This window comes from Eretmochelys imbricata, chromosome 6, assembly GCF_965152235.1.
Source record: "Eretmochelys imbricata isolate rEreImb1 chromosome 6, rEreImb1.hap1, whole genome shotgun sequence".
NCBI classification, from domain to species: Eukaryota; Metazoa; Chordata; order Testudines; family Cheloniidae; genus Eretmochelys; species Eretmochelys imbricata.
This window is the reverse complement of record NC_135577.1, coordinates 38605744-38619804: the sequence shown is the minus strand read 5'-3', so window position 1 is coordinate 38619804 and position 14061 is coordinate 38605744. Positions and strand designations below refer to the sequence as shown.

The window sequence follows — 14061 nt, the reverse complement described above, 5'->3', positions numbered from 1 at the left end:
AAGCAAAAGCCTAATTCCAAAAATCAAGCACCCAAAATAGCTTTCTTGGGCGTTCAGCTTAAAGCCGGGGCGGGCAAACTTTTTGGCCTGAGGGCCACATCAGGTTTCCAAAATTGTACAGAGGGCCGGGTAGTGTAGGCTGTGTCTCCCCAAAGAGCCAGGCATGGCCCAGCCCCTGCCTCCTATCTGACCCCCCAGCTTCTCAGCCTCTTACAGCTCCCCCAGGACTCCTTCCCCATCCAATGCCCCCTGTTCCCTGACTGGAATGGAACCTCCACCCCCGACTGCCTCCTGCTGCCCCATTCAATCCTCCCTCTCATTCCTGACACCCCCCCCCCGGACCTCCTGCCCCATCCAACCCCCCTCCCCATTCCCCGCCCTCTGATCATCCCAAACCCTATCCACACCCCCACCCCAACTCCCCTGCCCTCTATCCAACCGCCACTGCTCCCTGCCCCCTTACCGCGCTGCCTGGAACACCAGTGGCTGGTGGCGCTACAGCCCCGCTGCCCAGAGCACCGGGTCAGGCCGCAGCTCTGCAGCCCCGCCACCCGGAGTATTATGCCGGCAGCGCAGCGCGCTGAGGCTGCGGGAGAGGGAGAACAGCGCAGGAGTGGCTGGGGGCTAGCCTCCTGGGCCAGGAGCTCAGGGGCCGGGCAGGAGGGTCCTGTGGGCCATAGTTTGCCCACCTCTTGCTTAAAGGTTACAAGCAAACAAAAGCATCTGGGGTTAGCACAGAGGAATCCGCAAGCCAATAAGAAATAAAAGAAATAACCCTAATCGCATCTAGTTAAACATTCTCATCTACTTACACACTGGAGTTCAGATAAGCGGGGGATTGGTCCTGCTTTGAGCAGGGGGTTGGACTAGATGACCTCCTGAGGTCCCTTCCAAGCCTGATGTTCTATGATTCTAAGTAGTTCTAGGCATGATCTGATGACTTATAATCATACCTGGTGTAGCTGCTTAAAGCATGGCTACTCTAACCCTTCAGCTCAGAGAGAACAGACAAAGGGAAAGTTTCTTTTCCGATTTTAAAAAGTTCTATCTTCTCATTTGCTCTTTTGGTCAGGTGCCCACTTTTTTCTTTTGTTTACCTGGGGGACTTTTTAATCCTTTACAGGTAAAGCAAGTAAAGAACAGCTACCAAGAGGGATTTTACAGCTAGCTGGCTGGGTGTCCATCAAAGGGAGCTCCCCGCCACCTCACCCCTCATTTATTACAGCATTTAAAACTAAAAGCACCAGGCTTTCAAACTTTTAGTTTGTCATTTGTGTGGCGGCATTTTCCCCTGGTAATTTTTGGGATTGCTTCCTCAAGAAATGTCAAAACAGTGTACACATGAAGAAAGCATTTGATGACTGGTGTCCTTCACGTGCTAAAACTTACTACAGATAAGTGGTATGCTTGTTGTAAACCTAACAAAAAATAAACAAGTTATGGATTAAACAAGGACCACATAGCCAGGGATTAAGAGAGCAATTCTAATCTAAAAAGTGACTGAAGATGGCACCTTTTTACTCAACAGAGTTGATCCCTGTGTTCAGAGTCAAACATGCTTACCTTGGCAATTAATGTAAGGTTTTTTTTTGTTTGTTTTTTTACACCACACACCTTAGTGGACAGTAAAATTTGATTTCTACATGTGAATGGATGGATTATTTACTGACTTCCAAATTGTTACACTTGTGAAAACACAAAGTAAATAGTAGATTAGCGTAGATCAGCGGTTCTCAAACTTTTGTACTGGTGACCCCTTTCACACAGCAAGCCTCTGAGTGTGACCCCCCCTTATAAATTAAAAACACTTTTTAATATATTTAACACAATTATAAATGCTGGAGGTAAAGCGGGGTTTGGGGTGGAGGCTGACAGCTTCCAACCCCCCAAGTAATAACCTCATGACCCCCTGAGGGCTCCCAACCCCCAGTTTGAGAACCTCTGGCATAGATGTAAGTGAACCCCTAATTAAGTCTACATATTACTGTTGCTTCATGAAAACAAACATAGCCTGATTCTTAGATTAAAAAAAAAAGTCTACCAGCCTATGATCTTTCTACTTGTAAACTGAGGATACTTGAGATAGAGTAGACAAGCTTAGAACCACATAAGCCACTTTTAGAGAGTTATATTTCACAGTTAAATCACACTTGAATTCATTGTGCAGTCTCCAGAATCATACAGTTCTCAGACTTCCACCATACTTCACTCAGTCAGGGAGAAACAAACTTCAGGCCAAACAACCAAGTCCCTGATGAACAAGGCAGAGATTTATCACAAGTAAAATTAATTAAGATCTGGAGGAGGAACATGACACCTCAGTATCCCCAGTGGCATTAGGTGGGTGGGGACAGATTGGCCTACAAAAGCCACTACTTTATCATGAAAGGGAACTGGTGGTAGAAGGTTTAGCACCTATCTCCACCTCCTAAGTCAGCAGCTGATGTCTTCTGCAGTTTCCACAGTACGCATACGATGAAGTGAGCTGTAGCTCACAAAAGCTTATGCTCAAATAAATTGGTTAGTCTCTAAGGTGCCACAAGTACTCCTTTTCTTTTTGCGAATACAGACTAACACAGCTGTTACTCTGATACCTCCTCCTAGTGCTGCAGACAGAGGCAAGAACAGCAGTCCCAGGAAGGAGAGGGAATCTATTTGAACAGCAGTTGCAACAGGGGAGAACTTACTTTTCAAGTGCAGGTCTGCCTTCGTCCACCAATAAAAGGAAATGGAGTGGGGGAAATTGTTGGTGATGAACTGGTGGGGAAGAATTGCAACAAAAAACTGTAGGAGAAACAGAATGGGGAAGTGGAAGGAGGAGAGGGTAAGATTTTTGAATCCCCCTTATTCAAAATTGCGGAGGAGAATCCTCCCTCCACAAAGGTAGATTCTTGATTACATCCAGAGGCAACAAAATAAATTATGTTGAAGTTCACCATGCAATCAGCCCAATTAAGCAGCAAGCCATGTTTAGCAGGGTGCGATTAGGTACAGTAGTATTTCCAAGCAAGCTACAGAACATGTGTCTCCCCCCCTTCCCGCCCCAAATCCTGTTGGGAATGCAGACAGTTCAAGAACTTCTGCCATTACTCTCAGATAACTTCTTTATTCATTCTGAACAGCCACTATTGGTCTATTAATTTGTATTTGAAATTCATGTGAGGGGGTATACAAACCACACACCAGGGTGGTTTAAGAATCTGCTTTGGGCTACCGTTGCCCAACCCCACCACATCTGCAAATTATGCAAGAACTGGAGGAATTAAAAGGAGGGACTTCCACACAGAAGGGGGGATCCCTGGGCAGAAAGTAGGAGGTTGAGCTCCCCAGAGCGAGGTTTGTCAGGCAACACAGCCCCTACCCCTGAAGAAAGGAGAACACTGACCCTCTGGGCTAAGAGGGAGAAAGACAGTTTGCTGGAGACCCAGAGAACTCTGGAGTGGACTGTGATACTTCCAAGGCTCTCTTAAGTCAGAGACCAATATCCTTACTGAAGCTGCCTACAGGTTCTCCCGTTTTTCTTTTATTTAGCCTCATTTGCTGACCCTGGACTGCTTTGTTTCACCCGAGACCCTGAGAGGGGAAGAAATATTCAGAAAACCTTGAGCAGAGGGTAGTATGACGGCCCCTCTAGATTGACATATTCTACTGCACCCACAGGGGTGAGGATCCATTTGTACTCCCTATGTAACCCCTAAAGGGGAGCTATGCCAAGGTCAGATTCATAACAATGCAGTTATCACATTTAATGCAATCTTTGCTTACACACAAAAACCGTCCCTACCGTTTCCATTAAATTTACTTATATTCATAGTTTTGAAGCTGGTAAGACCACACCATCCTTTTAAAGCATATATTCACCTTTTCAGTAAGAACGTGATGGTTCATTTAATTGTCCCACAAAAAGGTACAGCATAAAGATATTCAGGTGGCAAGTGAACAAGTTATATAAAATATATGAACCCCTTCTCTGCCGCACCATCCTCCCAAAAATATTGGATTCCTTTCCCCTTTGACAGAGTCATGCAAGCACGTTGCTCGGGTATCCAACCCAAAGACCCACCTCTAACAATTGGATCAATTACTTAGAAAATGATGCCCTTTCCCAAAAAAAAGAACTAATGTGCAAACACCACATTAATAAGAGTGGTATCACACCTGAATTGAACAGCTACAACTTTTACAGTGGCACTGGATTTTTTGGAACCTTGCCTTCAGATATTGTTTGCCTGAGATAATATTTCCTCAAAACTTGCTTCTAAAGTGTTAGAGATGACACTAGAGCAAAAATTGACAAACTGTGCTCCTTAAACAGTATCTGCATGTCTTGGTGGCATACGAAACAGGACACTAATCACTAAAAAGTCTACTAACCACTAGAAAGTAGGAAACATTCACTAGTAAGTGTGGTTCCCCCTAAGGCATCTTTCTGCATAATTTGGACTATGTTAAATATAAAACGTATAGCTTTTGTAATTGTGAAGATAGCCTTCCAAATGTGAATGCAGTGTAAGAGCCTGGCTACACTTGCAGATGTACAGCGCTTTGAGTTAAACCAGCCTTCAGAGAGCGCAGTAGGGAAAGCGCTGCAGTCTGTCCACACTGACAGCTTTAAGCACACTGGCATGGCCACATTTGCAGCAGCACTGGGAGCAGTGCATTATGGGCAGCTATCCCAGCATGCAAGTGACTGCAACATGCTTTTCAAATGGGGGGGTGGAGTGTGACAGGGAGTGCGTATGTGGGGGGGAGAGAGGGTTTGGGGGGGCTGAGAGCATGTCAGCATGCTGTCTTGTAAGTTCAGGCAGCAGCAGACCGCTCTCCCCACCCCCCCAACCCCCTCTCACGCACACACAGCATTCCACACTAATGGCTTGCTTTGTCTCGGAGCAGATAAGCAGCCAGCTGTCAGAAACAGAGTTTTCAAAGGGCATATCCGCATTCCTGCAGCAATTCAAAAACAATGACAAGAGTTGCCACTTGACTTAAGGGGATTATTGGACGTTTCCGGAGGCGGATCAGAGCGCAGTAATGCAACACCTCATTCACACTGGTGCTGCAGCGCTCCAGCGGGGGGACAGCAAACGTTATTCCACTTGCCAAGGTGGAGTACCAGCAGCGCTGTAACCATGGAGTCAGAGCGCTCTACGTGCCTTGCCAGTGTGGACGGGTAGTGAGTTAGTGCGCCCAGGGCTCCTTTATTGCACTGTAACTCGCAAGCCCTAAGTGATGCAGTACTGCTTTTCTTTGCCCACAGACAAGTCCTGTTCTGCTGCTGCTACTCAGGTAGCTTTTCCAAGCAGCTTCAGAGTCAAACTAACAATGCTAGTAAACTTCACAGCTGTTACCCAGAGCCAGGGAAAAGCTGTGAAACTTACAGTGTCAGTTTCACACTTCAGATGCTCAGAAAGGCTATTAAACTGCAGCAGAATCAAGAACTAGAATTATTCACATAGAGAAGCCTAAAAAACAGAGCCTGAAAAGCAGCAAATGAAAGAGTGCCCTCTGCTTACAGCAGCCAAGAGATGGGATAGACATGCCCTCTCTACAGCTAGGAAGCTCTGCAGTGGGAGAGCAACAGAGAGCTCCTTTGCCTTTTCAGAAGACAGAGGTAAATGGTGGTACCTCAAGTTTACAAGACATGTATCAGCCTCTGCTTACCAAAGATAACGGGTCTTACCATCTTAGGGCTTGAAAAATTTACGAATACATCCAGAAAACCAAATCCATTACTGTCCCCCAACATTCATGTCTCCCCATCACTCCCCAATACTAAATGACTAGCATTGGGACAGGAAGGTTTTTCATCTTTAGAGAAAATAGTTTTAAATTTAAACAGCTACAATGTGTTCCAATATCACAGTTATGTTTATACTTCAAGGTAAGTATCAATCACTTATGACAATTAAGTATTAGAATAATAAAAATCAATTTTTTGACATCTGTTCCTTTCAAAGTAACGCTAAAAATATATAAATTTTCTCCCTACTGCCTCAATCTGGCTCTACAATCACTGGAAAACCAGTTTCTCCTATGTGTACATAAGCTTTTTGAGGGGAAAAAAGTGGCATATGTTAAAGCCCCATTAAAGACCAAACAAACATAAGGAGGAATTTTAACAAGGTTTCTCACTCTTAAAGCTCATGACCAGGTATTGCAGTACACAGAGTAACACTGCATGTTACTTCAGCCCTCTGAATTCATAGTTCAGACACAATATTGATAGCAGAGATTAATGAAATAAAGCACTGATTAAGATGACATTTTATGCCAGAATCTCTTATTTTAATCGTTACTATTAATATGCTTAAGCATGCATACGTACATGAACCTTTCACCAAAGCATTTCATGCTGCTCAGGTTTCAGAAAGATTCTGTTTCACCAGTTTCATGCTAGCTTACTATGACTATGAGTTCACCATTAACTTCTAATGTATTAGGGGATTCACATGAAGTGCAATTAAAAAAACCCAAAAGATACCAATTGCACAAAGGCAACTAGGTTTTAAAATGTTGTACATAATAGGTGCCAGCACCTACTTCAAGCCTCCGGCCACATCTACACCATGGGCACTACAGCAGCATAGCTATGGCACCATAGCTATGCCATTGTACTCTGGAACGTAGACACAGACTACAGCAGGGGTCAGCAACCTATGGCACACGAGCCAATTTTTAATGGCATGCTGCATGCCATTAAAAATCCTGCCCAGCCTGGCCCACTCTTCTCCACCCCCCACCCTCTCCTAGTAGGGCAGGCAAGCTTTCCCCTCCCCCCACCTCTTCCCCCAGCATGCTGGGTTCCTGCCCCTCCTTCTCTCCCTCCCTCCAGCCAATCAGCTGACGGCCCTTGCTATGGAGCGGGAGAGGGAATATCAGAGCCGCAGCACCCTCTCTGCTCAGGGGACCTTGGGGAAGGGGGTGGAATTGGCATATCCCCTCCAGCCTCCTGCCATGAGCTGCTCAGGGCAGGGGGCTGGGAGCACCCCCACGACCCCAGCCCACTGCCCTGACCCCTGCACCCCCCCACACCCCAGCCCTCTACTCTGACCCCTGCACCCCCCCCACCCTGACTCTTGCATCCGCTGCATCCCCACCCCCACCCTGAGCACCAAATGGGAGCTCCTGCACACACACTTCCACATTCCCACCTGCACCCCTCACACCAAATGGGAGCTGTCCAGGTAAGTGCTCCACACTCGAACCTCCTGCCCCCTCCCTCATTCTAGCTCCTGGCCAGATCCTTCACCCCAACCTCCAGCCTGCTCCTTCACCCCCAGCCCTGTTCTCAGCACACTCCCACCCTCATCTCAGTGCAGAGAGAGGAAGAGAATGGCTAGAACCAGGGAGAAAGTAGGTACTTACTCTATGTGGACAGGGCCAGGACCCCAGAGCAGTAGCGGGCTGAGCGGCAGTGGGCTGAGCCGCTCAGCCCACTGCCGGTCTGGGGTCCCGGCCACCAGCCCCACTCAGCGCACTGCCGGTCTGGGGTTTTGGCTGCCAGCCCCTTGCCAGCCAGGGTCCTACGAGCAGGCCCCGCTCAGCCTGCTGCCAGCCTAGGTGAACGGAACCCCAGGTCAGCAGCGGGCTGGCAGCGTAAGATCAGCATTTTAATTTAATTTTAAATGAAGCTTCTTAAACATTTTGAAAACCTTGTTTACATACAATAGTTTAGTTATACAGTATATAGACTTATAGAGAGAGACCTTCTAAAAAACATTAAAATGTATTATTGGCACATGAAACCTTAAATTAAAGCGAATAAATGAAGACTCGGAACACCACTTCTAAAAGGTTGCCGACCCCTGGACTACAGCAATAGAAATGGATTTTCTGTCACTGCCAAAACTCCACCTCCTTGAGTTGCAACAGCTATGTCAACAAATATTCTTCTGTCAAACTAACTAAGTTTATGCTGAGGGTTAAATGGCATAACTACAGCACTCGGGTGTGGAATTCTCACACCCCTGATTGCAATAGCTATGTTGACCTAAGTTTTAATTTGCCCAAAGACAGCTAGACAAATTAATGAGTGCAACTGTATGGGAGGGCTGCTTGTAATGGAAGGAGGCAATGCTCAACAGCCCTGAGGGTCACTTCTGATTTATGCCTTATGTTCCTAGAAGCTCATGTCCCCCAAAACATCCTACGGGGTAGGTTTGATCCTCTTCCTCTAATGCATCAGCGATAGCCACGGCTGAAGATGGGACACTGAACAAGGACGGCCAGCCTGAAGTAACACCAAGCATTCGCTGTCTCAGGTGCTTGGCTGGCTGGGTCTTACTCACATGTTCATGGTCTAACTCACCACAATATGTAGGATCAGGAAGGAATTTTTCCCCAGGTCAAACTGGCAGCGACTTTGGGGTTTTTTGCCTTCCTCTGCAGTGCTACTTGCCAGTATTATCTGGGTACATCTCATTTAATTATTTCCCTACCATTGTGGGATGTTGAGCACCAATGCAACTTGGTCCCTCCTATTCTCTGCCTGTGGCATGTAATAGTTGAGTCCCCTGTGGGCCGTAATACCTTGATTTAATTTCAATCTTTGGAATTAGCATGTGGGTGCTGGTAGCTATGATATCTAGGTGGTCAGCCTGAGTATCTGGCCTTAAACTCTACGACCAGACCTCAGGCAAGAAAGTCCCCCTTTGTTCCCACTCAGTGCTAGCTGTCAATACAGCACGTCAGAGTTCCGCCTCCATCAGCTGTTGATCTATGGCAACCTAAAGCCCTGGGGCATCGGAGGGATTATAACCCCATCTACACCTTTCCCCACTCTGTGGAACCACTGGACAGAAAAGTCTTCAGATGAGGAAGTGGTCAGTTTTAATCCCTATCCTCTCAGACTCTTGTATTGCAGGAAGAGAGACTGTAGTCCCTTCCTGTAATGCTACTCTCTGCTTCCCATCCAGTAGCCGCTACTTCTAGCCGCTTCCCTTCCCTCATAGCTGTTTTAATGCTGCTATGAGAAGAGCAGCAAGCTACACTAGGAGGGGGAGACAGAATGCCTCTGAGAAGTGGTTGCCAGGCAGGGAGCAGAGAGCTGCTTTGTAGGGAAGAAAGGTATTTTACTCCATGCAAGGAGGCCCAACCAATAAGAAGGCACGAGTAGGGGAAAAAGTAGGAAGTACATGATGATGAACTAACGGCAGAGTGGGTGTTGCTCTTTGCAATACCCCTTTTCATATACAAGACTACTGGGAGGAGGTATGGAGGGGGGCGAAATCCCCCTTCCAAAAGAGACTGAAGTCCAAGAAATGCACAAGCTAGGAGAAATCATTTAACATCAGGCAAGAGTTCCACGGCTATCAGGGCATGTAGTCCTACATATGCAAATGCAGCAACATTACAGCGTCACAGTATACGGAATAGAGCCATCAATCCACACAGCACAAGAAAGTTTATACCTAAAACAAGGTAGTTAAAGGTCTAGGACGAACACATCCACAGCATTATGGTGAATGCAACTACAAAACTCACATAATTTGAGGAGGAACCTGTGTTGATCCCCTTCCTCTCAGACAGAAAACCCCAGTACCGCCCCTATACCGGAGACAGCCTCAGCCCCTGTTACTCCTTGGGGATGCTGCCCCCTGTACTCCCCCAGCGCCAGCAGCGGCCCCCACGCGCAAAACACCCACCCGAGCAGTCCCCGCACCTCTTCCCTTCCTCTCCCCCCCGCCCGGGCACGGCACCCAGCCCCCAACACGCCCCTCCCCCGGGCACTCCTGACACCGCGCCCAACTACCCTGCCCGGAGACAGCCCCCCCGGCAGCGGGGGGGAGGGGGTGGGGCTCAGCGCTTCCCCCCAGGGAAGGCACCAGGGGTCCCGCCCGCTCACGGCGCCGCCCCGTACCGTTGTGCTGCCGCGGGCCCCGCTGAGCCTGGACGTCCTCCGCGTCGGATGCGCCCAGCGGCAGCTAGCTACTTCCAGCCCCGCCCGTCCCTTCTCCCCCTGCCGCCCCGGGCCGCCTACTTCCCAGAAACCCAGCCGGATCTGAAAGAGCCGCTATCATTGGCCGCTGTGCGGCACGTGCTATCCACCTTCCTATTGGCTCCCGCTCACGCCACTCTCCGAGCGAAATGCGCCGCTGATTGGTAGATTCTCGGATCCGTCCGGCCCCACCCGGTAGCAAGACACGGGCTCGCGGGCTGAGACGCCAGTAGAGGGCGGGCGGGGGAGCGAGCGACGGGCCGCGGGGTGGGGGAGGGGCGCCGTGGGTCGCCCAGCGGACGCGTGACCTGCCTTTGCGGGGCAGCGGTCACAGCCTGGGCCGAAGCCCATCCCCCTCGCTTCTCCCCCCGGTGCTTTGCTGCTGCGTGGGACGGGCGCCCGCACTCTGTGCCACAGCGCCCCTGCCCGCCCGCCGGTGACCCAGCCGTTACCGCTCCCCCGGCGCCGCCGCCGTTCCGCATTGCGCCCCGTCCCCCCAACCGCCCCCCTGCTGCCACAGAGCCACAACGTGCCGCAAAACCTCCCGGTCCAGCCACACACGCTGCTGCCCAACCCAGCCTCGCACCATGGCCCTGCCATCTCTCCCCACCGCCCCAGGCGCCTCCTTTCCCCAGCTCGTACCCCACCCGTCACCCTGCCGTTGCACGCAGCCCTCCCGCCTGCACCGGGTCCTCAAACGCCCCCCAGCCACTCCCACCATCCTGCCCCAGCGATATAACGTCCCACCGCCACTTCATGGCCTGGCCGCTCACACCACAGACCCAGCTAGGGTTGCCCGGGTGTTGGGTTTTTGACCGGGACGCCTGATCGAAAAGGGACTCCGGCGGCTCAGGTCAGCACTGCTGACTGGGCTGTTAAAAGTCCAGGTGCCGTCACAGCGGGACAAGACAGGCTCCCGGCCTCCCAGGGCTCCACACGACTCCCGGAATCAGCAGCGTGTTCCTAGTCTGGCTCCTATGCGGAGGCACAGCCAGGGGGCTCCACACGCTGCCATCACCCCAAGTGCCGGCTCTGCAGCTCCCATTGGCTTGGAATCGCGGCCAATGGGAGCGGTGGGGGCGGCGCCTGCAGAAGGTCAGCGCACAGAGCCACCTGGCCACGCCTCCATGTAGGAGCCAGAGGGGGGGACATGCTGCTGCTTCTGGGAGCTGCTTGAGGTGCCGGAACCTGCACCCCTGATCCTCTCCCAAGCCCCAACCTCTTGCCCCAGCCCTGCTCCCCCTCCTGCATCCCAAGTCCTCATCCCTGGCCCCACACCAAAGCCTGTACCCCCAGTCCAGAGCCGCCTCCCACACCCTGATCCCCTCATTTCTGGCCCCATCCCGGAACCCGCACCCCCGTCACACACACCAACCCCCTGCCTCAGCCCGGAGCCCCCTTACATACTCTGAACCCCTTGGCTACACCCCCCAGCCCAGAGCCCCCTCCTACACCCCAAACCCCTCATCCCTGGCCCCACCCCTGAGCCCGCACCACCAGCCGGAGCCCTCACCCCTTCTCGCATCCCAACCCACTGCCTCAACCCGGAGCCCCATCCTGCACCCTGAACCCCTAATTTCTGGCTCCACCCCAGATCCCACACTCCCAGTCAGAGACCTCACCCCCTCCCGCACCCCAAGCCCCTGAGCCAGCCCGGTAAAAATGAGCGAGTAAGTGAGGGTGAGGAGAATGAGTGACAGAGGGAGGGGGGTATGGAGTGAGTGGGGGATGGGGCCTCAGAGAAGGGGTGGGGCAGGGTGAAGGTGTTTGGTTTTGTGCAAGTAGAAAGTTGGCAACCCTAATCCCAGCCCGCCTGCCACCTCACCATAACCCTGCCATTATGTCATAGCCCTGCATGATGGAGCCACTGTTCTGGTAAACTCCAAGGGTCCACCACCTCCTCTTGTACCATTATTCCATTTTACAGAACTATGGTCTTGCCATCATGTCACACAACATACCATTGGCCATTAAAACACTTCTCTCTACTGCAACGTGGCCCTGTGGATCACATCATGGACCCACATCCAAACACCACCAGACCGTCCATTCTGTACACCCTTAGTTTGGTCCTCTAGCACATTTGCAATGTAATACAAACTTTAATTACATGATCAGATTACAATTTTTGTCCAACAGGACCCTGCTTCCTTCAAGGTTTACCTAATTATTATCAATTAAAAATTTTGTTTTCTTCTCATTGTTCAGTGTGTCATCTTGGGCCTTATTTACTGCACACTATACAAACTCTGCTCTAAAGAGAGTATTATTAAATTTCCTCATGGGCCTTTCTATAATGCTTAGCACTAGGGAATTTTTCAACAGAACATATTTCCATATGAAAATGCCAATTTGTTGAAACCAAATAAGTTCAAGTCTTTGCTCTGCCTCAACAGCCCTGTTAACTGACATAATCACTGGGCTGTTGGCTATTCTGGGGTGGTTTCTCTCCTTCTCAGTTTTGTTCTGATGCAGAATCAGAACAAATTTTGAACTCTCTAAATATTTTGCTAAATGGAATTCTTCTTTTCTAACCAGCTGTACTCATCACTACAGTGTCCGTGTACTTTTCAGACTCCATTTTACACACACGGATCTGAGGCACAAAAATATTAAGATCAAAAATGTTCACTAATTTTGGGTCCCCAATAAGGCTAATTCTGCTCTGTTACACCAGAATAACTCAGTGTTTACACTGGTGTAACTGAGAGACTAATTTGGCTCATTGTGTATGAGAGCGTCAAATTATTTTTGCAGTTTTTATATTAGTTTCCCTTTAATGCCTTATTTCTCTCCCTCTTGAGATAGGCAAACAGTGTAGGATTCATTTAGTGTGGGTCACAAACTGAAGCCTTCATTGTCCCTTTGCAGAGATTAGCACCTACAGACTTCTGAGATCCTGTGGCACTTGTCAAAAATCTAGACAAGAGTACTTTTTTGGGAAGGAGGGAGGCTTTCTAGAAACAGTATCCTCTTCTATACTTCTCATGAGACAGCGTTCATGTTGGATTGCTCTATTTTGATCTTTAAGGTCCAAATGAGATTTCAACATGAATGCTCACCCATGAGAAATATTGAGGTGGATGCTGTTTCCAGAAAATTCTACACCAAAAAACTTCTGTCTCCTAGGAATTAAGTTAAAACAAACTACCAAACTGGGATGGAAGAAATCACATCTATGGGGCACATACTCAGTGATCACAGTTTTCAGGACAACCCAAAAAGGCAGAAGCTATTTTTCAGATGAAAACCCCATAAGACAAAGTAGCACTTGAGCAATCCATTGACATGATCACATATATGTGTATATTCACCCAAACGTGCCAGACTCTACTCCTACTACTTCCTGACAGTCAATTGATATTGGATTTAGTGCAACCGCAACATTTCCAGGAATTAAAACATCGATTGCCACAAGAGCCTCTCCTGAAGTATTTTGATATAAACAACCCTGTTACTCTCACCATGGATGCAAGGTCATAGACTTACACACACACAGTCTCGACAGACTCTTGACTTTCCTCCGTCCCAGCCCTACCCAGTCTGAACAACCTGGTTCTTGTCCTTCATTCTTTCCGTAGGCCTCTTTCTTTTCTGGCCAGCCATCCTCAAACAACATGTTTACACCTCTACTTTTTGCTGCTGGCATTCTTGTCTCTAGTATGACCTTCTGAGTTGGGGGGAGGGATAGCTCAGTGGTTTGAGCTTTGGCCTGTTAAACCCAGGGTTGTGAGTTCAATCTTTGAGGGGGCCATTTAGGGATCTGGGGCAAAAATTGGGGATTGGTCCTGCTTTGAGCAGGGGTTGGACTAGATGGCCTCCTGAGGTCCCTTCCAACCCTGATGTTCTATGGTTCTATGGAGTGCTACTTACCCACCTGGTCCAGAGTCCTCCACAAGGCAGCCTGGTATTGTGTTCAGTACACCTGACAAGCACACTGGCCGATTTACTTTGGTTAGTTCTGGAGAACGTGCTGCAGTGCATACAGAAAATATACATTTTCTTTCTAAGCACCAGCTTGGGGCAGGGTGCTTTCAGCCCCAAATGGGTTCTCCCCCAAACCCTAAACAGCCAGTATACCTCATCACACCTCCTCTTCACATATTCTTTAAACCAAACCCAGA

The 14061-nt window shown here is 49.3% G+C and overlaps 1 protein-coding gene across 5 annotated transcripts in view; it reads right to left on the bottom strand.

The window, feature by feature from the left end:
- Positions 1–9944, bottom strand: part of FAR1 (fatty acyl-CoA reductase 1) — a 76275-nt gene extending 66331 nt beyond the window's left edge. For 4 of the 5 annotated variants that reach the window (XM_077818443.1, XM_077818445.1, XM_077818446.1 and 1 more), the window contains exon 1: positions 9860–9940. The gene's annotated coding sequence lies outside the window, so the exon portion shown is untranslated. Of the gene's footprint in view, positions 1–2687; positions 2785–9859 lie in introns of all 5 variants that reach the window. The other variant, XM_077818444.1, reaches the window with a different exon arrangement.
- Between the last annotated feature and the right edge of the window lie 4117 nt (positions 9945–14061).